Below are 27434 nucleotides of genomic sequence, written 5' to 3'. Positions count from 1 at the left end.
CATTTTGGGGTGAAAGCCTTCATTTATATGTGTGCTGTACAAAAAAAACTGTTTTTAAATTGACACAATAGCCCAAAAAATGAAAATCCTATTTTTTTCCTTTTGCTTTGCTTAAATTTATTCAAAAACTGTGGGGTCAAAATATGCAGTACATCCCTAGATAAATTCGTTAAGGGGTCTAGTTTTCAAAATGGGGTCATTTGTGGGGGTTCTATATGGTTTTGGGCGCTCAAGAACTCTACAAGTGGGCAATGGGGCCTAAAAGGACTTCAAGCAAAATCTATGTTCTGAAAGCCACCGATTACTCCTTTTATTTTGGGCCCCGTTGTGCATGCGGACATAAGATTAGGGCCACAATGGGTATATTTCTGAAAACAGCACAAACAGGGGTATCCATTTTGGGGTGTAAGTCTTCCTTCATATGTGTGCTGTACAAAAAAAGCTGTTTTTAAAATGACAGAATTGCCAAAAAAACAAAAATCCAAATTTTTTCCTTTTGCTTTGCTTGAATTTATTCAAAAACTGTGGGGTCAAAATGCGCAGTACACCCCTAGACAAATTCGTTAAGGAGTCTAGTTTTCAAAATGGGGTCATTTGTGGGGGTTCTCTATGGTTTTGGCGCTCAAGAACTCTACAAGTGGGCAATGGGGCCTAAAAGGACTTCAAGCAAAATTTGTGTTCCGAAAGCCACCGGTCGCTCCTTTCATTTTGGGCTCCGTTGTGTATCCAGACATAAGATTAGGGCCACAATGGGTATGTCTCTGAACACGGGACAAACAGGGGTATCCATTTTTGGGTGCAAGTCTTCCTTCATATGTGTGCTGTACAAAAAAAGCTGTTTTTAAAATGACAGAATTGCCGAAAAAACGAAAATCACAATTTTTTCCTTTTGCTTGGTTTGAATTCATTCAAAAACTGTGGGGTCAAAATATGCAGTACACCCCTAGATAAATTCCTTAAGGGGTCTAGTTTTCAAAATGGGGTCATTTGTGGGGGTTTTCTATGGTTTTGGGCGCTCAAGAACTCTACATGTGTGCTATGGGGCCTAAAAGGACTTCAAGCAAAATTTCTGTTTTGAAAGACACTGACTACTCCTTTCATTTTGGGCCCCGTTGTGGACTCAGATATAACAATAGGGCCACAATGGGTATATTTCTGAACACGGGAGAAATAGGGGTATCCATTTTGGGGTGTAAATCCTGATTTTCATGTAAACTATAGGAAAAAAATATGTCTTTAAAATGACAGATTTGCAAAAATATGAAATTTTACTTTTTCTCCTCTAAATTGAATTAATTCCTGAAAAAAAACTGTGGGGTCAAAATACTCATGACACCCCTCAGTGAATACATTAAGGGGTGTAGTTTTTAAAATGAGGTCATTTGGGGGGGTATCTATTATTCTGACACTCATGAGCCTTTCCAATCTCGGCTTGGTATAGGAAAACAAAGTGTTCCTCAAAATGCTAAAAAGTAATGTTAAATTTGTACGTCTCCTAAATAGTTTAAAAAAAACGAAAGTTTTTCCAATGTGCGCCCAAAATAAAGTAAACGGGTGGAAATATAAATCTTAGCAAAAATTTCTATATTATGTTTGCACATATTTAAGATATTGCAGTTGGAAATGTGAAAAAATGACGATTTTTTCAAAATTTTCCCAATTTTGGCGCTTTTAATAAATAAACACAATTTCTATCGGTCTATTTTTTCCGCCTAAATGAAGCACAACATGTGGCGAAAAAACAATGTCAGAATCGCTTGGATATGCAAAACCTTTCTGGTGTTTTTCCATGTTAAAGTGACACATGTCAGATTTGCAAAATTTGGCCTGGTCATTAAGGCGCAAACAGGCTTGGTCACTAAGGGGTTAAAGCTGCTCTTATCCCGCGGAGATCTTGCGGTTTTCCGATGCAGACAAGCTGCGGGATTTCTGTTCCGTGAGAACCCAGGCTTAATATTCCCATCTCATTGTATTGAAGACCAGGAGACAAAGCTACAACTAAACACTGCATTGTGATAAAGTTATAATCCGGCAGCTAAATGTATCCATCCATGTATTTACATTAGTGCCGTCTGACAGCCTGACAGCTCGGTATTAGTAGTTCAGTCACTTTAATATGACATCTATTATTTGTCTCTACAATGAATATAATACTTATTTATTCTCCTTAATAAGCCTGATGACACAGGCTGCGGCTTGTCTGATGATACTGTGTACAGCGATCAGCCCAGAGGTAATGTTTCTCGAATCTCAGGAATTATACTAGTATTGATACATTAACAGCATATACATAGACTAAATATCTACAGCAGTGCCATATGGAAGGGGGCATCCAGGAAGCCTAAATACTGACACAGACCCATGGGATAGAACCTCCACTACCGGCCCAGTACCCACACCAGGTCCCGTGATATGGCCTATGATGGAAGAAGGGCAGCAGTATATGGTGCAGAAAAAACATCCATCAGGATGTAACTTTTATTCCTTCATTGGCATAAAGCCAGGCAACGTTTCGACTCCTATCTGGAGTCTTTATCAAGCTATGACGGAGGTATGGCCTGTCATGCAATCAAGGGGGTTTGCTGTTTGTCTCATCTTAATAACTAAGTCAACCCCATCCTCTGTTATGCCCTATGCAGAGACATAAAAGGAGGCTTAGTTATTAAGATAAGCCAAACAGCCAACCCCCTTGATAACGTGATGAGGAGCCATACAATGTAACCTGGTGTCAGCTGAAAGTGAAGTTGTGGGTCCATATAAGTTTTTAGGCTCCCTGGACAACTCATTTGAACGCAATCTATTATTTATATTGTTAAGGGTGCGTTTATTGAATTCCTATGTAAACAATTACATTTAAAAAAACACTCCCTGTTGTGGAGATGGTTTTCGGGTTTGTGTTGTGTATAAGAGAAGTAGGGTCAGCATCCATTATATTATCATCAGAGGCCAAGATTATAGAAAAGTGTTATTATAAAAATGGAGGCAGTTCCTCCTCCCTCTCCCAACACAGTGCATATTATAATCTGATGCACTGTTTGTAAAACATCTAAATTGACACTTTCCTTGGATGGATAGGTCTATAACATTGCTAATGTGGATATCATATTGTAAGAAGTACATGTGGCCAGCAGCACAGCAAGGGTCCCGAGCCGCTAGTTGGGGACCACTGATGGAGATTGTGCTCACAGCAATTTCTTCTAAATGTGTCAAGAAGTTATTTTATGATTTAGTACACTTATGCCCAGGTGCCTGGTGCAAAGCAAACCAAGATGGCCCTTCTATAATGATAGTAGAAAAATGAAATAAAGAATATACAACAAAGACTGGCAAAGTATCAGCGATCCTGCTGACAACTCAAGTGGGGGAAAGACTTATATGGACTAGCTTTCAAGTCCTTCAAAGCATTGTCATCATGGTTGTCTCTTGATGTGAAGTGATGCAAGTACTGAAAATTGCTTCAAGCCTAGAATGAGGCAAGATGGATGTATAAGCCTCAGGCATCTCATCATCAATGGCAATACCCTAGATGTAATCTTCCTTAAAGGGGTTGTCCCGCGGCCAAAATGAAAAATTTTTCACAGCCCAGTCCCCCCTGTTAAGCAAACCTCACAAACTACCCATGTAAATCAGTTTTTTAGAGCATTTCTACTCACCATGAAGCAGTTTTATGAAGTTATAAAATTCTTCTTCAAAGATGGCCACCGTCATTTCCCATGGTGCACCGCTGGTCTTCTCCCACGGTGCACCGCGGGTCTTCTCCCATGGTGCACCGTGGATGTTCTTCTCCAGTCTGAGCTCCACTGCCGATTACAGCCACGCTGATCGGCACCATGTGATGGGGGCGGAGCTACGCGATGACGTGGAGAAGAGGGAGGAGCCAGTACGCAGCTCGTGAGCCCGGACCATCCAGAGGAGGAATCTTCAGTGCGCAAGCGCGACTCTTCGTGCGACCGGAGGAGAAGTTTGGTCGTCGCCATGGAGACGGGACGCCAGCATCGGGAGGGGGTAAGTATATAACTTCTGTATGGCCAATATTTAATGCACGATGTATATTACAAAGTGCATTAATATGGCCATACAGAAGTGTTTAACCCCACTTGCTGTCGCAGGACAACCCCTTTAAGTTTTTTTTGCCAAAATTATGTCTACTGTGTGTTAAGAAAGTACCAGTAAGTAGAGTACCCGCAAGGCTGGATGGTGCCGTGTGCAGTACCTTGTATAGATGCTCCCTAATGCAGGAGTGGGATTCAGATTTCCAATACTGGGTCCCCCCTGCCTGCATGTCCGGGCTGGCACAGCATGGTGGACACAGGAGGAAATTGGAGGAATAGGAGATGGTCTAGTTAGGTCATCTTCAATGTGTCCTTACCTCACTGAATGGGTGGCACAGCATCAGGAAGGGGGACGGAACTGTACCATTCCCAACTGTTAAACCAGCACTGCTTCTCCCTGGTTCGCGAAATCATCTGTGATTTCAACAACTGGTTAGGCCAAATATAATCATACAAAGTACAAATAAACATACCATACAGTGCCCAAATAATATTGCCATAATTGGCCAAAATAACATTGCTAGACAGTTTCCTGCACCCAATCATGGATACAATGACATCCTGTGCAGCTGGCTTTCTACAGCTTTGAAGACCAAGTGTGGGATCACAGGTGCATGCTCCAAGTGCCCAAGCCCACCAGGGCAAGAGGCAGCTTCATTACCATAGTATGCAAATAAGAGAGATGGAACAATACCTCTACAGCGCCACCTATCTGTGTATGGATGCTGGCTTGGCTTTTAATTCACAGTCATTGTTATAAGGTGTATAAAGAGTCTAACATTGACTTGCAGGAATGCTGCCTTCTAATAGGTGGCGCTGCAGAGGTATTGTTTCATCTTCCTTATTTGCATATTACCCAGATGAGCATGCATGGCCTTATAAGTCTCCTCACTCACTCACCTTCTAGGTGCTCTCTCTAAGGAGAAAAGATAGCATTCCTGATTACCATAGTAGTGACAGGTGAAGCACCCTGTGCAACCATATGAGTCAGATGCCTCCAAGTTGGACCTCGGTACAAAAAATGTCAGCTCTCTGGTTCTGCAAGTCACCATTTTTTTATTGCTTTTTATGTAGAAACATAAATATCATCAATGGTGGATATGACTTGCTCAGGAGCTTCCAGCTGTCAGTGGCACTCAGGCGCTTCTAGATTCTTTCGGCAGCTGCAATGTAATACTAGCATTTAACAAAAAATTCTCAGACCCTCGCCATTGAAAAATATTGTTAAAAAGTGTGAAGAAAAATCTGTAATCATCATAGAGAAGACATTGTGAGTTAATTACAGTTGTAGACGTTCCCTGGTGGCGAGGATGTATTTTTCATATAAGGGGTAGTTAGCTGACACCATGTTTAGCATACCACACATTCTTACTTCACAACTTGTACTGAGTGATTTTTTTTTTGCTGGGAAAAGAAGAAAAGGATTAGGAAGAATCATTACTTCTGGGTTTAGGATTCATTTTTTATATTTTCTTTAATGTCGAGTTCTGAATATGTACTTACAGCGGATAACAAGGGCTCTGAGCGCATGGCATGCCGTAACACACAAATATGCAGAGAGTGGCTTTTGCCAATCACACACCCTTACCTCGTCATGAAGATGGGATTTATTTAGTCTAACACAAAAGGCAGACAGATCTTATCAGATAATTCGATATAACACCTCGTGTTTGTATTAACAATATTTGTCAGGACCTGAAAAGGCCAAGCGGTGCTCGCTAATAAGGGTTCCTCTTCCGCAGTACAGATTCCTTTACTGAAACCTGGGGACATTTTCTTAGTACATTTTTTAAATCTTTTTTTTTTCTTTTTTTAATTATTTGACCATTTTTATTAGATTGGTTTTAAATATTGTTTGTGAATAATAAAATAGGAAGTAAAGAATAGCAAATTGTTTCATGACTTTAGCTAATCGACTATCTTAACTTCTAAAAGGGTCACCCACCAATGCAAAACAGTAGCATGGAACATGCCAAAGATTGTAACTGAAGCTTGATGGACCCATTCTAGTCAATGGGGTTTATCTGATGTTGTTTGATTCCGTCATAGGACGGGTTCTTTTGGGCAGATATTTCGTTTTCTTGCTCCCATTACTTCGCTCACAAAGAAAGCACACACGTTTTTCCTGGTCCATGGAGGCACAAGACACTTGGGAGAAACTAGAGTCTTTTTACTTCAGCACTAGTACTGATCCACCCAAGACTACAATTGCCTTTTGTGGTGGAGGTGGATGCCTCCGACTCCACTGTGGGAGCTATGCTGTCACAACAAGTCGCAGATAAGATGCAACTACAACCTTGTGCATTTCTGTCCTACACCTTATCGCCCACAGAGAAAAACTATGACGTTGGGAACTTCTGGCCATCAAGGTGGCTCTCACTGAATGCAGGCACCTCTTGGAAGGAGTCCATTATCCGTAAAAATTTAGAATTTCTCCATACTGCGAAGAGATTATCTGCGAGACAAGCACAATGGACCCTGTTATTCTCCAGGTTTAATTTTATTATGTCCTACCTCCCCAGTTCTCGAAACAGCAACACAGATGCATTGTCCAGGATATTTTTGGAGCCTCCTGATACTGACTTCTGGGTTCCCTTCTGACTACACTACACACCTCATTCTTTTGTACTGCAACCTGAGACCTCCCGTTGCTGGCTCCTGGCTTTTACTTGACTACTCTCCAGACCTGCGGCTATTACACCTGAGGCTCCAACCCAGTGCCTAAAACTGCAAAACTAGTGTGAACCCAAAATAGTAAAAAAAAGAGATCACACTATATGAATCCCCAGGCAATCTGATTCTGACTTTTTCTGGACCCTGCTGGCCTCTGTCCTTTTCTACAGCTGATCATGACCACTGCAGCCAATCAATGGCTTAAGCAGCTTACCTATGTGATAAGAGCACTATAACTTCAGTTTTTTTATTTGCCAATGCTCAAAGCAGTTTGGAAAAAAGAAGCTTACTGCTGGACAACCCCTTTAAGGGCAGAGATAATTTTGGCCTTAAGGACGCAGCATAGTTTTCCATTTTTTCCTCGCTGTACCTCAAAGGCTATAACGTTTTATGCTGTTGCTTAGTTTGCTGTGTGAGGTCTTATTTTTATGATTTCAGGCTATAGTAAATGCATTTAATTTATTTTAATTTGTTTAGCAGAATTCAGAAAAAAACTCAATTTTGCCATTGTCTTTTTAATATGTCATTCTCCAAACACCTAAAATATGTTTTTAATTTATTGTGTGAGTTGTGGCATATATCATATATGCATTTGTTTATGTTTTATGACTTTAATAAAAACTGTTTTATTAAAAATACAGGGGTGTTTATTTGTTTATGGATTTAAAAATGTCGATGTTTTGTTTTTTTCTATTTGTAACAGTTCACAGAAGTTTTATGCTGCTTACTTAATGTTTTCAGTATCAAACAATGAATGGAGCAGGTGATGCCATTTTTTTGCGCACCTCTGTACTGGTTTTTGTTGTGTACATGTTTTGTTGACAAATTATTTCATTACCTTTTTAACGTCCCAGAAGGTGACTTTTACATTTAGTTTTTTTTATTATAATCCATTGGAATATCTAGATGTTCAAATGTATCTCTGCTTGCTTATGATATTGTTAGGATCAGGGCTGTCCCTTAAAACCATCTATGGGTAAAGCTGCCCTTCCAAGTGAGGCCTCAATTGCAGCATCACAAGAGTTTAACAGCCGGGATCTGAGTTTTCTCTGAGCTTCAAGTTACGCCTGTGCATTTGCAATATGGACAAGTGTCCCAACGCAACTGATGCGCAGATGTCCTATCTTTTCCAGGTGCGCGACAAGTGAACTCACCATTGGAAACCAATGGTTCTAATAGATGCGTGGTTATGTGCGCACATACGCATGCACAAATACACACTCGTCTGAAAGAGACCTAAATGGGAAACCACTGAGTAACACTGACATGAAAAAGGACTTGTGGATTTTAGTTAGCTGTAAGCTTAACTGAAGCAACCAGTGTCAGGCAGCTGCTGCCAAGGCCAATAGGATCATGAGGTACATCAAAAGAGGTCTAGGGGCACATGACAAGAACATTAGTCTTCCTCTTTACAAATCACAGGTCAGACCACACATGGAATATTGTGGACAGTTTTTGGCACCTGTACTCAAGAAGGACATATCAGAGCTTGAGCGGGAAATTTAAGTAATAAATGGAATGGGCGGACTACAATACCCAGAGAGGTTATCAAAATTGGGATTATTTAGTTTAGGAAAAAGACGACTGAGAGGCGGCCGAAGAATTATGTATAAATATATCAGGGGAGAATACAAGGATCTCACCCACCATCTATTTATACCCAGTACTGTGACAGTAACAAGAGGGCATCCTCAAAGTCTAGAGGAAAGAAGGATCCTACACCAACATAGAAGGGAGTTCTTTCCTGTAAGAGCAGTGAGACTATGGAACTCTCTGCCTGAGGACGTGGTGATGGCAAATTTGTTAAAAGAGTTTAAGAGGGGCCTGGACGTCTTTCTTGAGTGATACAAAATTATATGTTATAATCATTAATAACTTCAAAAGGGTTGTTGATTCAAGGATTATTCCGATTGCCAGATTGGAGTCAAGAAGGAATTTTTTTTCCCCTTAAATGGGGAAAATTGGCTTCTATATCATTGGGGTTTTTTTGCCTTCCTCTGGATCAAGATTTGGGATTAACTGAACTGGATAGAAATATGTCTTTTTTCAGCCTTACGCACTATAAGTTATACAATACATTATACGTATCCATAAAAACAACAGCTCGACACAGAAAAACAAGCCTCATATGGCCATGTCAGAGGAAATGATGGCTACTGAAAAGTGGAAATGAGAATCCCCAAAAAATCGTAGCATCGTTAGGTCTAAAGTAGGCCTTGTCACCTAGGGGTTATTGATGTGGAATGTAGCAGAAAATACAACCAAATGATAAATTAGGGTTATTTTTAGATTTTAGTGAAACCTGACTTACTACTTTTTTCTCATTGAATTATTGTGTTTTATCTCTTTTCCATCAGGAACATCCTCACTTAACAAGTTATTACCTAGAGACAGCACTGCAAGTAATATCCTTGACACATTTCTGTGCTATTCAGTCACCGGAGACCATGGTTATTCTATCAGTATTGACCAACACATTGTTTAGATGGTCAACTTGGATATTTCAAAGGTCATTAATTAAATATATCCTGAAAATGACGGCTGCCTGTCAAAGAGTTTTGCTTTATCATTCTGCCTTGCAGTGCAGAACACATATTGTATTTCAGGCCAGCCCCGACACGTTATGCCAAGTTCATTTAAGGAGACTTAGTCATTAGCTGTAACATTTGTAAGCTGGAAATAAAGTGTTATGAAATTATAATTGTAAGGAAAGTGAAAATAAGCAGGTTTCTTTTCCCTAAATAACAGTATTATGGAAAAGTAGTTTATTATATTGCCACTTCAGACACGTACGATTAAGAATATACATTTTTATTATAAAATGTGAAGATTTCTCTAAAGTCTAAAAGGAAATTTCACATGTTCGATATTGTTCTCTTAGGGTAAACCGCCAATAGCACCAAAGTTTCTCAAAGACTGCTGTATGCTGGTTCAGCCAACAGTTATTTCTACTGACTATAGACAAGCAAGTTTAGCTCGGCGGTACAGGCATGTTTATTTTAATGGGGAGATGAGAAGTCTTATTTCCCATGGGAAAAAAGGATGGGGCATATTGAAATCCAACATGCCCAATCTTTCTTTCCTTTTACATTAGCAGAGAACCAGATGGCTCCCATACACATTAGATATGTGGCCGATTCCTCCAAGATTAGTGAGTTTGGCCAATATTTATCTAACATGTATGGGCACCTTTAGATCCATACATACACAAATTTAAGCCTCATTCACACTAGCGCTTTTACGCTGCCTTTTTAGCCGTGGTAAATAAAAATGGCAGCCATCTGAAGCATTGGATTCCAATGTATTCATTCAGATAAGCGATTTGTAGCTGCGTCACAACGTGACGGACGAAAAGATAGAACATTGGCGACCGAATACTATGGCTAATTTTATACACAGACGGAAAAGATAGGTCTTGCCCTATCTTTCGGCTGACATACACTGGCGGCTCACATAGACTTCTATGGGAACTGACGAAGAAGGGAGGGGGAGGGAGTTTAGCAGCAACCAACATTGCAGAAACAAGTTTATTTAGGCATTAGAAGTAATTGCGAGGATTTATACCAACCAAAGGAATTCCGTGCTGCAGCGTATATAAGCCACAGCCGCCCATGTGAATGGGCGAAAAAACGTAACTTGATCGCGGCTATTTGCCGTTCATGTGTTTTTGGATGGCGTAGAAATGCCTCGTCTGTGTGAATGAGGCCTTAAAGCGACAGTCCAGATCTGGAGAAACAAAGATGCCTGCACCAGCTTCTCTGACTCTACCTGATATACGCTGTGTATTAGAATGCATCATTTGTCTAAGACACGACACTGCTTTGATTAATCAGTGCTACCCACATGAGCAGTGCTGGCCAGTCAGATCAGCATGTAGTGTCTTCGACTACCAATGTGTACTATGCACAGTGTGCATCAGGTAGTCAGAGAAGTAGTCCAGCCATCTTTGTTTCTCCAGGCCCGAAGAGCCACTTTAAAGTCCCGTTACATGGGACAATTATCAGGCCTGAACGTTCCTCTGAATACTCTTTTGTAATTCCGATCATTTGCCCCCACATGTAAAGCCAATTAGCAATTTCATGCTTGTTGAAACTAAACAATCAGCCAAGTGTTCCCTTATTTGGAAGTGGATAATTGGTCCTTTTACATGGCCCGATTGTCAGGTGACTGAGTGTTTATTTGAACATAAAGGCCCAATAATTGTCCAATGTAAATGGACCATTAGTCATGTAATTGTCCTTTTACACAGGCTAAATCTTCAGCCCAATGTAACGGCACAGATCAACACACGTGTCGATTGGCAACCAACGCAGGTAAACATGATAGCACACTGGCTTACCATCCAACAGGAATTCAGGCTCAACATCTCTAGTGTGTTTGCTGGGCAGACCCAATTCCACTTGTCACATGCCAGATGAGTTGATATTTGAGAATTCCAGTCAGTCTTATGTAGCCACCACAACCACAACTGACACTTGCTGAACACTCCACTGCAAAGCACATCACAACTTACCATGAGACATGCCAAACAGCCCTAATTATAGTCTGACTTTGGCCTAAACAGAGCTCATGTGGCACCATGCTCCAGTGTCTGTACCCGTGACCTGAGGGCATCGTGCCCACGTGCCCACATGTAACCAAGTGCAATTAACATAACTAGCAGTAACTGATTAAAAAAAACACTACAAATAAAAGTGTTTTTTGCCCCTCACCAGTGTACAGTAGGATCCTGGCTTGGCTAGTGAGAGGCCTGTGACGTGGGTCAGGAGGCGCATCATCTCTCCTTAGGCCTCATGTCCACGGGCAAAAGAAGAATTAAAATCCGCAGCGGATTTTAACTCATCTCCTGCCCGCGGATCCGCACCCCATAGGGATGCATTGACCACCCGCGGGGTAGATAAATACCCGAGGATGGTCAATAAAAGTGATTTTTTTAAAAATGGAGCATGAAAAAATCTGGACCATGCTCCATTTTCGTGCGGGTCTCCCGCGGGGACGGCTCCCGCGGGCTTCTATTGAAGCCTATGGAAGCCGTCCGGATCCGCGGGAGACCTAAAATAGGAATTTAAAAGAATTTACCCATCCGGAGCGGACCGGGAAGGTCTTCTCTTCCTCACGGCCGGATCTTTCTTGCTTCGGCTCGGCGGATGTGCCCGGCGCATGCGCGCGGCCCGTCGGCGAAGTGCCGGCAACGTGCCGCCGGCGTGACGAGTTCATCCGCCGGCCGAAAAAGAAGATCCGGCCGTGAGGAAGAGAAGACCTTCCCCGCCCGCTCCGGATGGGTAAATTCTTTTAAATTCCTATTTTCAGCGCCCATGTCCGCGGGGCAGGAGGGACCCGCTGCAGATTCTCCATGTAGAATCCGTAGCGGGCCTGATTTTCCCCGTGGACATGAGGCCTTAGGGAGAGCACCAAGAAGGTAAGTGAGGAGCCATCCAATAGGTGGCGCTGCAGAAGTATTGTTCCAGCTTCCTTATTTGCATATTACCCAGAGCATCATGGATGGCCTTATAAGACTCCTCACTCACCTTCTTTGGGCTTTCCCCAAGGAGAGATGATACCCCTCTCGACCAAAGCAATGTTGGCATGGCAATTTAAGGCTGGAAACACAAAGGGGCTACATTCAAAAACAATATACAGAATGATTGAAAAGTCAGGTCCAACTGTAAAATCTTCTGAATAAAAAGATACCAGTAGGAAACTTCAATGGAAAGAAAGGGATGGAATGGGATACATGATTCAATGGTAGAATTTCATCAGAAATTGATAGGTGCAGTCATTTTTATCATACCTACAATCATTTTTGAGTTATGGAAGAGGTCATGTTGAGTATTAATAAAGTTATATTAAATTATGTGGTCATGTAAACAGTGGTCAGCACCTGGGGATCCCTTTCCATTGAAGTTTCTTCGCTGACTTCAAAATGACGGCCAAAAAAGACAGCCAATAGGCACCATCATAGTGCCAAAAACTTTCCCCCACCCGTCTAAGCGTTCTACAAAGTTTCCTACTTGTGTTTCTTTTTGTTCAGAATATATTTTTAGTGGCCCTGACTTTTGAATTACCTTGTATAAGTATGTAGATCTTGAATAGCCCAGCACCCTTATTATGTGTCACTTCCAATAACTGCCCACCAGTAATTGGAAGCCATGAAATGCATTAACTCAGCCCATTACACATAATTTAAGAGGCAGTTAAGTAGCATTTACACAGGACGACTGTCGGGCAAACAGTCCGACACTCATCCTCGCATGTACTCGCTCCCACGCTGCTGCACAGGAGCGAGTATCGTTGGCTTGCAGCGGGGCGGCTGGAGGAGATTTCTATCCTCGGTCTCCCCCGCCCTTCTCCATTTACTTAAAGGGGTTGTCTCACGCCGAAAAGGGTTTTTTTTTTTATTCAATAGGCCCCCCGTTCGGCGCGAGACAAACCCAAGGGATGGGTTAAAAAAAAAAAAAGTTTATTACTTACCCGAATCCCCGCGCTGCGGCGACTTCTTTCTTCCTTTACCAAGACGGCTGCCGGGATCTTCACCCACGATGCACCGTGGGTCTTCTCCCATGGTGCACCGTGGGCTCTGTGTGATCCATTGCCGATTCCAGCCTCCTGATTGGCTGGAATCGGCACACGTGATGGGGCGGAGCTATGAGGACCAGCTCTCCGGCACGAGTGGCCCCATTCACCAGGGAGAAGACCGGACTGCGCAAGCGCGTCTAAAAACGCCAGAAGACAGCGAATTTAGACGGATCCATGGCGACGGAGATGCTAGCAATGGAGCAGGTAAGTGAATAACTTCTGTATGGCTCATAATTAATGCACAATGTATATTACAAAGTGCATTAATATGGCCATACAGAAGTGCTGAACCCCACTTGATTTCACGAGACAACCCCTTTAACATAGCGGCCATTCAGTACTGAACGGCTGCTGTTTATACTGGACGATCATCTTTCAGCTAATCTTTCATCGTTTAGGCTGCATAACCGATGAAAGATGAGCTGAAGGATGATCTATCAGAGAGCCAGCGATACTCGCTCCTGTGTAACAGCACGGGGGTGAGTATGTGCAGAGACGAGTGTTGGGCATTGTTTGCCCAACATTCGTCCTGTATAAATGGGGCTTTAGAAGCTGCATGTAAGGTGACATCAGACAACTGGACTCTTCTATAGCTGCTCAGGACGTTCATATGATGTGTCTGCTTCTGTGACTATTGTACACGAATTAGACCTGGATTAAGGTCATCACTCCTCTTACTTTTCACTAGAAATCACAAGTCATCTTTCTGGCACATTACTAAGAGCTGGCACCAAGTAATAAGCACATTCATTCAACAAAACCATTCAAGTATTAGCCCCGCTCTGCGTTAGAGTGGTAATATTTACTAGTTCAATTTTAACATTTCAGTTCAAGAAAAACTTTTAGCATTTGGCATTTGTTTGAAATCTTGTGATTTATATTGTGCAGGTTTTTTTTTTGCTTACATAAACCTGAGACATGAAATGCCATCCCACACTGAACACTCAAGATTATAAGAACATACCATCAACTAACGCTCTATTGTTGACTTATTTAGGTAGTTTATAAAAACATCGTAATGGGTTTCACAACTTTTAGCGATTGCAACAAGGTATCTGTATGCATAGGTTACTTTTATGTTCATGGCAGAGTCATGCATGGAACCTGTACTGAGGCACATGGAGTCCCTTCGGTGCTGTGGGAAGTGTATGTGCCATTGTATAGTCCCTCTGTGCACCACTTATTATGGAGGTATTCTTCACTAGAGTCAATGATCTCTCATACACTTTTATTGGTGACATATTACAGCTCTCTATTTTTAAAGAGCTATTCCAGACTTTTACTATTGATGATCTATCCTCAGAATAGGTCATCAATAGTTGATCAGTAGGGGACTGATGCTCATGATCCTCACCGATCACCTCAGCTGATCCTCCAGCCTGCTGTCAGTATTGTTGGGCTGGATGTCCACATTGGTGGTCACAGCTGGAAGTGTAATAGAAGGCTTCACTTCCACTGAAATTAATGGGAGTGATATCTTCTATTACACTTCCAACTCTGACAGCAGGCCAGAGGATTATCTGATCATTGGGGATCGCAAGCGGTGGACCCTTGCCGATCAGTTATTGATAACTTTTCCTGAGGACAGTTCATCAATAGTAAATGTCTGGAATACCCATTTAAGCTGCAGTAGAGTAAATGCTCCGAAACTTCCAGCTAGGCAGCAACACTGCTATAACACACAGAGGTTCTATGCAGAGAATAAACTGACTGCTCCCTCTGTCTCTTGTGTAGGACATTAGGAGAGGAGTTAAGATGTTCTCTGCATAGAGAAGTACCGCGTCCAGAACTTCTTCACATCAAAAATGCCCCAAAACTCTTGTCTGACATTAACCTAACTGCGTAGAACTGGGCAAAATCGGTGTCTGTTATTTGATGACTTATTTACAGATATGCTGCTTCTGAAGAGGTAAAACATATGTGCTGGGGCTTGTGTCCCTAAACTTTTAACACCTCAGCAACACTCCTAGCTGCCAGTGGTACTGCATCAATGGGCTACTTAAGAGACCTGCCTATGGAGTTAGAGAGCAGTTGTTTGTTCTTTGTTTTTTATTGGGAGTTCAGGAGCCTAGAGGAGATCACTAGCAAAATTCTAAGCTTTGCTTTTGAGCCCCATGAGCTCTATGTAGACCCCTGACTATAGTAATGCATTAATAGCTCCAAAGCCACCTATGCATTTTTGAGAAGTCAGTGGCTATCCCCCAACATGGTGGTGTCTGTGACTGGTACCTCAACATTTGTCCATTATGAGCTGGCGACACAATACAGGACACATTGGCGGCTGACACCCTAATAGAATGGGCCTTAGAGCATAGCTACACAATATAAGAGTGGAAAATATTGATAAGACTGCGCACGTGTGAAGATATATTCCAGTATACAACAATAAGGCCCCCTGCAGATGGGATTTCCCGCAGGATTTCCTATGCAGATGGCAGCGCAAAATCTCGCGCGGCAAACAAACCGCGACATGCTCTATTTCTGTGCGGGGCTCGTAGAGCCCCGCACAGAAACGTCACTCGCCCGCCGCCAACTCCAGTCTGCGCATGCGCCAGCTGCCCGGCAGCCGACACATGAAAGAGCCGGGGCCGTGGGGTGCGGTTGAGTACACGCTGCTCTCTGCAGGCGCTCGGGTCGGGTCCCGCGGCAAGAATTCTCGCTGCCGGATCCGACTCGGCCGTCTGCAGGCGGCCTAAAACAGATGTAAGATCACTCTGGGACATGAACACTCTGCAGAGTCTTACCGGCACGTGAGCTGCGGACTGGACACAAAACTCGCTGGCATGACTGAGAAACAGACATAAACGTTAAGCCTTTCACACTTAAATGGGTTGTCTCGTGAAATCAAGTGGGGTTCAGCACTTCTGTATGGCCATATAATGCACTTTGTAATATACATCGTGCATTAATTATGAGCCATACAGAAGTTATTCACTTACCTGCTCCGTTGCTAGTGTCCCCGTCGCCATGGATCCGTCTAAATTCGCTGTCTTCTGGCATTTTTAGACGCGCTTGCGCAGTCCGGTCTTCTCCCTGGTGAATGGGGCTGCTCATGCCGGAGAGCTGGTCCTCGTAGCTCCGCCCCGTCACGTGTGCCAATTCCAGCCAATCAGGAGGCTGGAATCGGCAATGGACCGCACAGAGCCCACGGTGCACCATGGGAGAAGACCCGCGGTGCATCGTGGGTGAAGATCCCGGAGGCCATCTTGGTAAAGGAAGAAAGAAGTCGCCGCAGCGCGGGGATTCGGGTAAGTAATAAACTTTTTTTTTTTTTTAACCCATCCCTTGGGTTTGTCTCGCGCCGAAAGGGGGGCCTATTGAACAAAAAAAAAAAACGTTTCGGCGTGAGACAACCCCTTTAAGCACTGGCGAAGCCAGACCAAACAACAGAACTGTAAAATGGACTTCATACTTGTGACCAGACATAAACGAACAGCTGATAAACACTCCAAACACACAACAAGCATACCTGCATTTATAAACAGATGGAATAGATACAATATGAGGCATTAGTTTGTATTTTGACCAAGATACTTAAGCCTGTGAGCCCACTTCACGGGTTGTCGTTGTCTTTTACACATTGTTACAATAAAAGAATGGGAACAGGCAGTTGTCAGTTTACCCATACTTTTCCATGTAGACTAAAGCATGGCTACACGGCGATGTGTCGTGTCTAATTATTGTTAATGGTGTCGTGTTGTAACTTGCACCCTAATGCAACTGTGATATGTCACAGAAAATTCAACTCCATTGGATTTCGGGTGTAGATTGCAAGCCGCATGTGACTTTTTCCTCCATAGACATCATTGTAAGGGCTCCCACACACTTGCATTTTTTTAACAATGCGATATCGCTGCATTTTTTAACGCGATTGCCAATGGGGTTTACTAATGTTAAAAACGCATCGCAAGTTTGTTTTTTGCGATTTTGGTGCGATGAGGTAAGTGGGTAAGAGCCCTAAGTCGCATGCAGCTCCGATTTTCCTGAGAGTTGGCTGCAATTTAGCTGTTTTGAAATAGTTGCACAAAGCAAGTTGCAGACAAGTCACACAACTTTTTTTTGTCAAGCAACAAGTGTCACCATATAGTAGCCCTAACATTATATTGGTAAAATCACATACTAAGTCAAGGCATGCCCCAAGTCACACCCAAGACCACACCCCCAGTATTTTTTGATGGAGCAGCTGGTAATCCTAATACCAAGATCTAAATTCAGACAAGTATATTTTTACCCAGATTTGGTCCATGCTTTGCATACTGTAATACGCAGTTAATATAAATCTATGTATCAATTTACACGGCAATATTGGCATAGCCATTTTTGAAAAACACAGCATGTGCTACTTTTGTCTGTTTTTTCTCCATATCTCAATTTATTGATATTATTTTCTATTGGGCAAATATGTATCAGTGTTTAGCCGATAGGAAATAAAATCAATGACGGCAAATACGGAAGCAAATACAGTTCAAGCATTGATGAAATACTGATGACATATGGTTTGAATGTAATCTGCAACAAGTCTATCTTACAGATCCATATTATAGACGTGCAACAATACGTATCGTGTGAAACTAGCCCTAATAGAGAGATTGATCGGCTGTACAGAACATCAGCACTAAGGAAAAAGTCACCATAGTATTTACATTAATAACAATAGCATACCTGAGTTCTTCTCCATATCCTGGGTGAGTTTTCCATGCCAGCCATTTTGCTAATGAATTTGAGGTCAGTCCTTCAGGAGTTCCCAAATAGCCTTCACCAGTGATTCATTTATACGTAGATGTCAATTACGCCCATTTTAATGTAAGCGGAAGAACTATCCACGTGGAGCTTCTCTCTAGTAGACAGTATACGGGGGTCAAGTCCGTGATGTTACGGTCTCGTTTTACATTTAATTTGTTGCATTGTTTTCCAGTAGAAAGATTTTTTAATTGCTTATTTCTGGCTTTGGTGCTTCCTCTAATTTCTCAGGGATGAGTTTCCCCTAAGCATCCAAGCAACTTTTCAGCTCAGTGAGTTGGGAACTTTCCCATGGTGCTCCATAGCATGCTAGTTAAAATTGGTGTAGCCATAAGCTCTTGAATATCAAGAGCGATCGTTCTTTTTTTTTAATTAGAACAATCATGTTTTCAGTGTTTCTATTTATACAAAGACAGCTATGTGAGGAAGGACACAGGTCTCCATTGTGTCTTAAAACTGATATCCAGGCACAAAGTCAGGATGTGTTTTACCGGTAGTGGGTTGCAGAATGCTACGTGGATAATGAGAATATTTTAAGAACTGTTTTTCAAATCTACATTCTTAAAGGCGTTGTCCAGGATTAGAGAAAAGGGTTTGTTTTTTCTCTGCATTGTCCACAGGTTGTGTTGGGTATTACAGCTTATCCAGGTTCAAGTGGCTGGAAATGAGTTGCAATACCAGAGTCAGTCCATAGAATCCAGAACGCTAGACTATTATGCTTTGGTCCATTAACCTGGCTGATGAGCACCGTGGATCAGCACCTTAGGTAGGACTAGATTGTTTCACTATACATTTTCTAAAGATATGCTTAGATGTGAGATAACACTAGCCAAAATGAATAATTGTAACTAACTACACTGTTTGACCAGTTTTTTATGACTTATAGATTCACCATGATGGTCCTTATTGCTGGCAGGGTGGTAAGGAAAAACCAGTAGCACACTTCTGTGCATTAGTTCATATAGATCTGATGCAAGGGATGGGGATTCAGTTATCGTGGCATTATCAACTGAAGGCCCTTTTACACGCAACGGTTATCACTCAAGATTCATCCAAGCGTACGAAAATGAGTGATGATCGTTACATGTAAATACAGGCATCGGGCACTTTTTGTTTGAACAATGTATTTTACTTCACATAAGATCATAAAATCAATCGTTCAGCCACTGAAAGAATTAGCAAATACATTCCATTTAAATGTGTTTTGCTCATCTTTCAATAGACTTCAGTATGTTGTTCCTGTGGCATGTTTACACTAGCCAGGGAGAACAATGGAATGTGTCGGCAGCCAAGAGGAGAACAACAGAATGTGAAGGCAGCCGCGAGGAGAATAATGGAATATGAGGGCAGCTGATTGCACAGCTGAGCGTGTGTTTAAATACATGCCCGAATCAGCAAACAACTCCTGGAGGTCCTTTTACATGGAAATGAAGATGATAAAGTGTTAATGGCCATTAAAGCCTTTAACACTTTATGCAAATAGATCACCTTTGAAAGATTATCTTTGAGTGTATAAGGACCTTACTACATAACATATAATTTAAAGGAGTTTCAAGAGCTATTTCAATTTGCAATTACAAACTAGTTAAGCATCAATGTAACAATTAACAATAGCTATTCTATACCTTTTTAGGCCAATTCCCCACCTCCAGCATCCGTCATGTCACCTGGCTCTGAGTTGTTTTTTCTTCTTTCTGATGATGTCTTGTCCATCTGTATAATGCTCAGGGTTTCCAGTTCAGTCTGTGCCCTGGTCAGCTCCAGGTTTTATATGCTACATGGACAGGACCGGATGCTGAAGGTAATCCAGAGCATGTACACCTACTCAATCCGAAGCGTGAACTGGGCATGTCCACCAGCTACCTCACTGCAACCTATGTCAACTTCTTCATTCTAGTGCTTCAATGACTGTCATACAATGTTTATGCCGGGCAGTCCAATCAGAGTACTAGAAATCTATTGTGGCGGGTGCCGCAGGAGTGAGTGTAGTGTGGAGTGAAAGGCTAAATAGGCAATGAGGCTATTCTATAACACAATACGCGCTATAAAAACTTGTTTTTAAAAGACAAAGTTTTGCCCATAAAACCCCTTTAACTATACATTTTTGTGCTAGCATTGGCCAATATACTGTACAATCCAAAGGCCGATCTATCACTGCTTTGTAAATCAGTTAAAATCTAATGTCTTATGGTTACCTTTAGAACATGTATACAGAGATTCACATATGGCTAGCTAGCATAGAGTACCAACAGTTTACAATCTATGATAATTACAACTTCCCTTTTGAAATAGTCATAGAATCCTCGAATGGTAGAGTTGGAAGGGACCTCCAGGGTCATCAGGTCCAACCCCCTGCTCAATGCAGGATAACTAAATTGGACAATCCTACAGTATGTACATTTTTTTTAAAGGAACTTTTATTTAGCAAAAATAAAATAGACAGATAAAAACAGCAGACACTAAAACTGCACATCATATGCTGCAGCATTTCAGAAAAAACATACTTTGGAAAGCTATTATGGGGGTGGAGCCCTGCTGGCCTCTACCAACCAAAATCACCGAGAATGACATATCCGTCCCTGTTTGTGTATAGGAAGAGACCCACCGGTCTAGGTGATGTGGGAGTGGAAGAGACTGCAAGGACCCCATGACTCCTTCAGTGCGCCTTTTCAACGTATTTTTTTTCTGAAACACTGCAGCGTGTATGTCTGTCCTGAGTTTATTCTGGCTGAAAAACCTACGGACAGGTGCTTTTACAGGTGCATTTATACCTCCAAAATATAGGTGAATGTCCCAGCGTGTATTTTTGCATGCATCGTAATACATCCGTGCATCACCGACCTTAGGTCTTATTCACATGATTGTATATATGCAGCTATTTAGCCATGTCAAAAAAAAAATCGACCAAAAATCGCAACCATCTGAAGCATTGGATTTCAATGTATTCACTTAGATGTACCATTTTTGGGTGTGTAAAAAAACTGCGCCGGAGAAATAGCACATCGGTGAACGTTTTCAGTCACCAATTTTATACTCTGCATCAAAGGATAGGTCTTGTCAAGCTTTTGGTGAAATACACTGGAAACTCCCATAGACTTCTATGGAAGCATCAAAAAAGGGAGGGGGGAGGGAGTTACTTTGTGTACGACACTGGGAAAAGAAGACAGCTACCTCTATTTAACCATTACAAAACAGGTAAGCATATATTTGGCAGGTGCCTTGCTACACTCATCAGGAGAGCATCAAACTAGAACAATATGGGAAGGGAAGTGAAAGGCCAGTTAAAAATATACAGCTAATTAATACATTTGAGAACTGTTAGAAGTGGAAAGAATGAACAAGCACAAAAAATTCAGAAGGAAAGTAGAGTAAGAGACACCGATCACAAACTAAAATGTTTCCACACAAGTGCCCAGTGCATGGGAAACAAATGAGAAGAATTGCAGCTCCTAACACAGGAAGAGAAATATGATGTCATAGGCATCACAGAAACTTGGTGGGATGACACACATGATTTGAATACAAGGCCTGAAGGATACAAGTTATTTATAAGAAACAGACCTTATAAAAGGGGAGGAGGTATTTCATTGTATATTAGGAAAACATTAATCTCCACAGATATTCATGCTTTAGAGCATGGGAGTTCTGTAGAAACTGTTTGGGTAAGAATACAAGGAGAGAACAACAGAAAGGACACCATTGTAGGCATTTACTATAGGCTACCTGGACAAGCAGAAGATATGGATGAACTCTTTCTACATCAGATGGCCAAGCTCTCAAAAAAGCATGACATAGTGATCATGGGAGATTTTAACTATCCAGACATTTGTTGGGAATCTCTCTCAGGCAAAAGTAATGGATCCAACAAATTCTTATCCGCTCTTGCTGACAACTTTGTATTCCAAAAAAGTAAAAGATAAAAAAGTAGGATCTGCTATCTTGGATCTAATTCTCACCAACAGGGAGGGAATGGTTGAGGAGGTAAAGGTGTCTGGGACGTTAGGAGGCAGTGATCATTCTGTCCTTGAATCTTGGATAAAAAGGAGAGGAAGACCTGAGAGAACTCAGACCTCTAGGTTGGATTTCAGAAAGGCAGATTTTAATGGACTCAGAAAGAGAGTAGGAAGAATCCAATGGCTGGATGTTCTTAAGGACACAAATGCCCAAGAAGGTTGAGAAATATTGCGAAATGAGATTCTCAAAGCACAATTGTAACAATCCCTAAAAGAAGGCAGAATGGAAGCATTTAAAGAAACCAGGATGGATGAACACAGTACTTGCACACATGTTAAAAATGAAGAAAAATATGTTTATCAAATGGATGGAGGGGGAATATCTAAAGAAGAATATAATGCAGTCTGCAGAAACTGTAGGGCAAGTGTCAGAAAAGCTAAAGCTGATAATATATTGAGGTTTGCAACAGAGACTAAAAGCAATAAAAAAGGATTTTTGAGTATGTCAAAAGCAAAAGAAAAGTCAAAGATGCTATTGGATGCTTACAAGATGAAAATGGTCAATTGGTTAAGAATGATGTTGATAAGGCCGAACTTTTAAATTCTTGTTTTGTATCTGTTTTCTCTCAGAAAGTAGATGGAACATCAACTGATCTTCCCTGTGATACTGGGGAAATAAAAGAACGCAGGCTATCTATAAGCAAAGAGATGGTGAGGGAACACTTAGAAAACTTAAATCAATTCAAGTCTCCAGGTCCAGATGAATTACATCCTAGGATACTAAAGGAAGCAGCAGAGGTAATTGCTGAAGCACTCGCCATAATGTTTGAAAATTCCTGGAGAACAGCAGAAGTCTAAGAAGATTGTAAAAGGGCAAATGTTGTCCCTATCTTCAAGAAAAGGGAAGAAGGTGGATCCAGGAAACTACAGGCCTGTGAGCCTGACTTCTACGCCAGGTAAAATCTTTGAACAAATTATTAAACAGCATGTATGCAAATACTTGGATGAAAATGGAGTAATTAACCAGAACCAGCATAGGTTTGTAACAAACAAGTCATGCCAGACAAATTTAATTTCTTTTTATGATAGAATCACTGACTGGGTTGATCAGGAAAATATGATAGATATGGTATACCTTGACTTTAGTAAAGCATTTGACAAAGTATCTCATACTATACTTATTGAAAAAATGACTAAATATGAGATTGACAGGGCAATTGTTAGGCGGATTCTCAACTGGCTGAGTGATCGTACTCAAAGAGTGGTCATAAATGGCGGCACATCCAATTGGAAGAATGTATCAAGTAGGGTACCACAAGGCTCTGTCCTGGGCCCAGTGTCGTTCAACATTTTTATAAATGATCTGGAGGAGGCAATTGAAGGGAAACTGATCAAATTTGCTGATGACAAGAAGAAAAGAGAGCAAGTATTCAAAAAGAACTAGAAAACCTTTGGCAGTAGGTGGCGACTAACAGAATGGTATTTAACAAGGTGAAATGCAAAGTCCTACAAAAGTCCTATCTTGGCAAGAAAAATGAAAAAAGCACATACAGAATGGGAGAAATTGGAGTAAGCAGCAGCACATGTGAAAAAGACTTGGATGTATTAATAGATCACAGACTGAACATGAGTCAGCAGTGTGATGCAGCATCAAAAAACACAGACACAATTCTGGGATGTATTAAGAGAAGCATAGAGTCCAGATCATGTGAAGTAATTATCCCTCTATACTCTTCCTTAGTCAGACCTCAGCTGAAATATTGTGTCCAGTTCTGGGCACCCTGATTTAAAAAAGACATAGACAAACTGGATCAAGTTCAAAGAAGAGCTACCAGGATTGTGAGTGGTCTGTAAATCATGTCCTATGAGGAAAGGTTAAAGGATATAGGAATGTTTAGCTTGCAAAAAAGAAGCTGTCTACAAATATCTGAAGGGCTGTCATAGTGAAGAGGGATCAGCTGTATTCTCATTTGAACAAGGAAAGACTAGAATCAATGGTAAGAAATTGGATATTTGATGCTAAATCCCATAATGACCACCTACTGTACATATACGGCAGAAATTGTGGATCATATATGGAGCTGGCTTGGGAGCCAAGCCCGATCCATACTTGGTAGCTGCCAGCTGTTTCTGATTACTGGCAACCATCTGCAATCCCAGCTGTTTTTGGGCTGCGCATGACAGCCTGCGTGAGATATGCTCGGAATGATGAAATATATGGATATCGCACGACCAATGCTTCAAATAAAACACGAAAAAGGTGCACGATCCTTAATTGATGCGGATTTGAAGATTCATTAGCATACCTTCATAGATATTCAATGAGCGGATCAGCACACAAATATAGGCTGCAACGTTTCGACCCATCTTGGGTCTTTTTCAAGCCTGCGTGAGATATGCTGTCAAGCACAGTACACTTTCGCTGCCATACGCACCGGGTCACCGGCGTCTCGACAGGCAGCATTTTATGCTCACAGCCGTGTGGGCCTGGCCTTAATAATACATACTAGTAAATACATTAAAAAACTATAAATTTGGTGTCATCACATTTGAACTGACCCACAGAATAAAGTTAACATGCCATTTTTACTGCACCCTGAACACTGTAAAGACAAAATCCGAAAAATAATGGCACAACCGTGGGTGTTTTCTGTCTCACCCCACTTAAAATTAAAAGGAAAAATGAGAAACTGATGGTCATTAAAGGGTTTATTAAAAATAGAGATAAAGACGTGCATTATTAGAATCGACTGTTTGCAAAGGCAACCCCTTGATCAAAGCCCCCCTACAACATAAGAAGACTCCAGTAGTATAAATGACACATGCTACATGGGGGGGGGGGGGTATTTACAGGTGTTGCACCAGGGCCCAGAAGCTTTAAGTTACTCCTCTGATTAGAATCACGTCATTCTGAACTTCTGAAACCCTCCAGATATTTAGTAAGACAGAGGCTTATAAGTATCCCAGAGCTTCCGCTGTGTATGAGCACATTTCACAACATTATATTTACCTAAAGTACTTAGCATTACTTAACACTCGAGGGGGCATTTAAGGTAAGAAAATTGCTAGCTATGGATACGGAAAATAACACGGTATCATTCCTGGCATTCAGGACTAAATTCAATGGGTTCTATGAAACAATGTATCTTCGAACAAGGTGTCCTTTTAACATGTCTTGAAAAAAGAACAGCTACTTCAAGGACCATATGAAGACATCAAGATTTTTATGAGAAATTTAACATAAATTACAATGACTTACTTATTTTTCATACTTTTTACATATTTTTTTGTGATCCATTTGACACTCCTGTGACGCTGTCCAGTGACTTCCATTTTGTTCACTTTTTGATTTGCCCGGGTTTGTATGCTTCTCCAGAGTTATTTTTCTGCCTGACTTAAATTTCATAGTTGAAGCCTGATTATTTCATATTTAACGCTTTCCAATCCAATTTTGGATTCAGGGTTTCTCTGTTTACTGTTATACAACGGTGTCATCTGCTGGCTAAAGCCAGTGTGTGTGCACCAGAGAGGCTCTGACAGCGGAGTGGCTGGCAATAGACGGTAAGAATACCCTGTCGGACGTCTTCTGACATTGGAGCTGTAAAAGCTTCAATCAGAATGTAGGAAGATATCAGACAATGGATTGGAAAGGGTTAATATTTTTATTTTGTAGATCTGAAGTGAACATGGTCTCCAACCATCAAGGGAAATTTTTGATGGAGAGTGAAAGGAAACCAGAAATTGGCAGATCAGGTGAGTAGGAGCAGTGTTTCAGAACCCTTATACATATTCATCCATGATAACGACATCTTTACATACATTTTGACGTAGTGCACCTTTAAAGCGACCCTCTGGTTTCGGGGGAAAATTTTGTCCTGGGATGAGAGGGGGCAGTTACATTATCTACTTTTGTTCTTCTGTGCTAATGCCTCTCTGATCCACTGGTTCTGGGTCATGTTTGTAACCAGCCAAGAAGGTCGACGCAATTTTCTGGCTACCTAATCCCCACAGTGCATTGGCAGTGCTAGACTACCAATGCACTATGCTTGCTCTCTGAATGGCCAGCACTACTTACATGACCAGTACTGGCCAATCAAAGAGAAGTGCACAGTATAAATAAGCAGCTAGAAAATTGTAGCTGGCATCTTGGATGGTTGAAAATGGGGTCCTGAACAAGCAGATTGGAGGGACATCAGCAGAGAAGAACATCAAGCAAGTATTATACCCCCTCCTCCTATCCAGGACAGAATTTTCTCACTTAAACTGGATCCTCAAATCCATTGTATGACATGGTGGTTACCCTACTGGGTTACTGGGTTTCATGATAGGTTCAGGGTTGCAAGGGATGGTCACTGCAAATGGCTGATATCTGAGATGCAGGTTCAATCCACATACCTAACCATTGAAAATATAGCGCTTGCTGTGCTATAATTACATACTGGCATATCCCTCTACTGGATTCTAGTGCCTCCATAGTTCCACCATTTATCGTCACTAGCTGCTTCCTTTTTATGTAATGATGTGTTCCCAATCATAGACCAGAGCAGTGACATTAGAATTGACAGCATAACTAATGGTGATTTGTTGTCCCAATGGACAATGAGGTAGGATTTCTTAACGGGATCTCTTGGTTTACAGTGCCCTTGCTTGAAGACATTTGGAAACAAGAGCTTGGGAAGTCAGTAGATTCATTTTTACAATGTTGGAATCTGGATCACTTTATGTCCTTTTCCAGAATGTTCACACCAGAACAATTTACAGATATAATGTAACATGACTGCTCATCTTTAGTTGGAGTTATTCCAAATTTTCGGCTTTATACAATCCAAAATTGGGACATTGCCTTTACCTATGTCTATTACCTTTAAGCATATAGGTTTGTTTCTGCATTCCAGCCCTGTATAAATCAGCCCTTGTCAGATTAGCAGCTCCCCTACATACAGATTCATTTATCGATTCCTAGATGGAGACATTCCTGCAAATTTATTTCTAAAGGAAGTCACCAAGTCACATGGACTGAGACTTCCATAAAGATCTTGCATAGAACCTATTTAGTACTGGAGAGAATCCATAGCTTCTCCCTGGAACCATATTGTTTTAGAGGCTGTTTGGATTAGGGAACTTTGCTAAAGTGTGGTGGACAAGACAATGGAACCAAACAAATGGAAAAAAATGGGAATAAGACGTGACCCAATGATGAGCATCAAGTATACGGAGACTATTAGCTGAATTTCTCCATTTATGTATATTACCTGCATATATATGCATATTGAGGTAATGAAATCTCCTCGACCTCCCTGCGATACATGTTCAGATGCTGTGATCTACACCTGACGTGTGTCCCCAGTATTCGAGGAGAAGGCATACATTGCCTCGAAACCCGTTTATATGTTGGCAATATCAATAAACAGAGAAGTCAAGCTAATAATTTCTGTGTTCT

Source organism: Eleutherodactylus coqui, chromosome 1 (assembly GCF_035609145.1).
Source record: "Eleutherodactylus coqui strain aEleCoq1 chromosome 1, aEleCoq1.hap1, whole genome shotgun sequence".
Taxonomy (NCBI): Eukaryota; Metazoa; Chordata; class Amphibia; order Anura; family Eleutherodactylidae; genus Eleutherodactylus; species Eleutherodactylus coqui.
The sequence above is the reverse complement of the archived record's forward strand: the minus strand, read 5'-3'. Positions refer to the sequence as shown.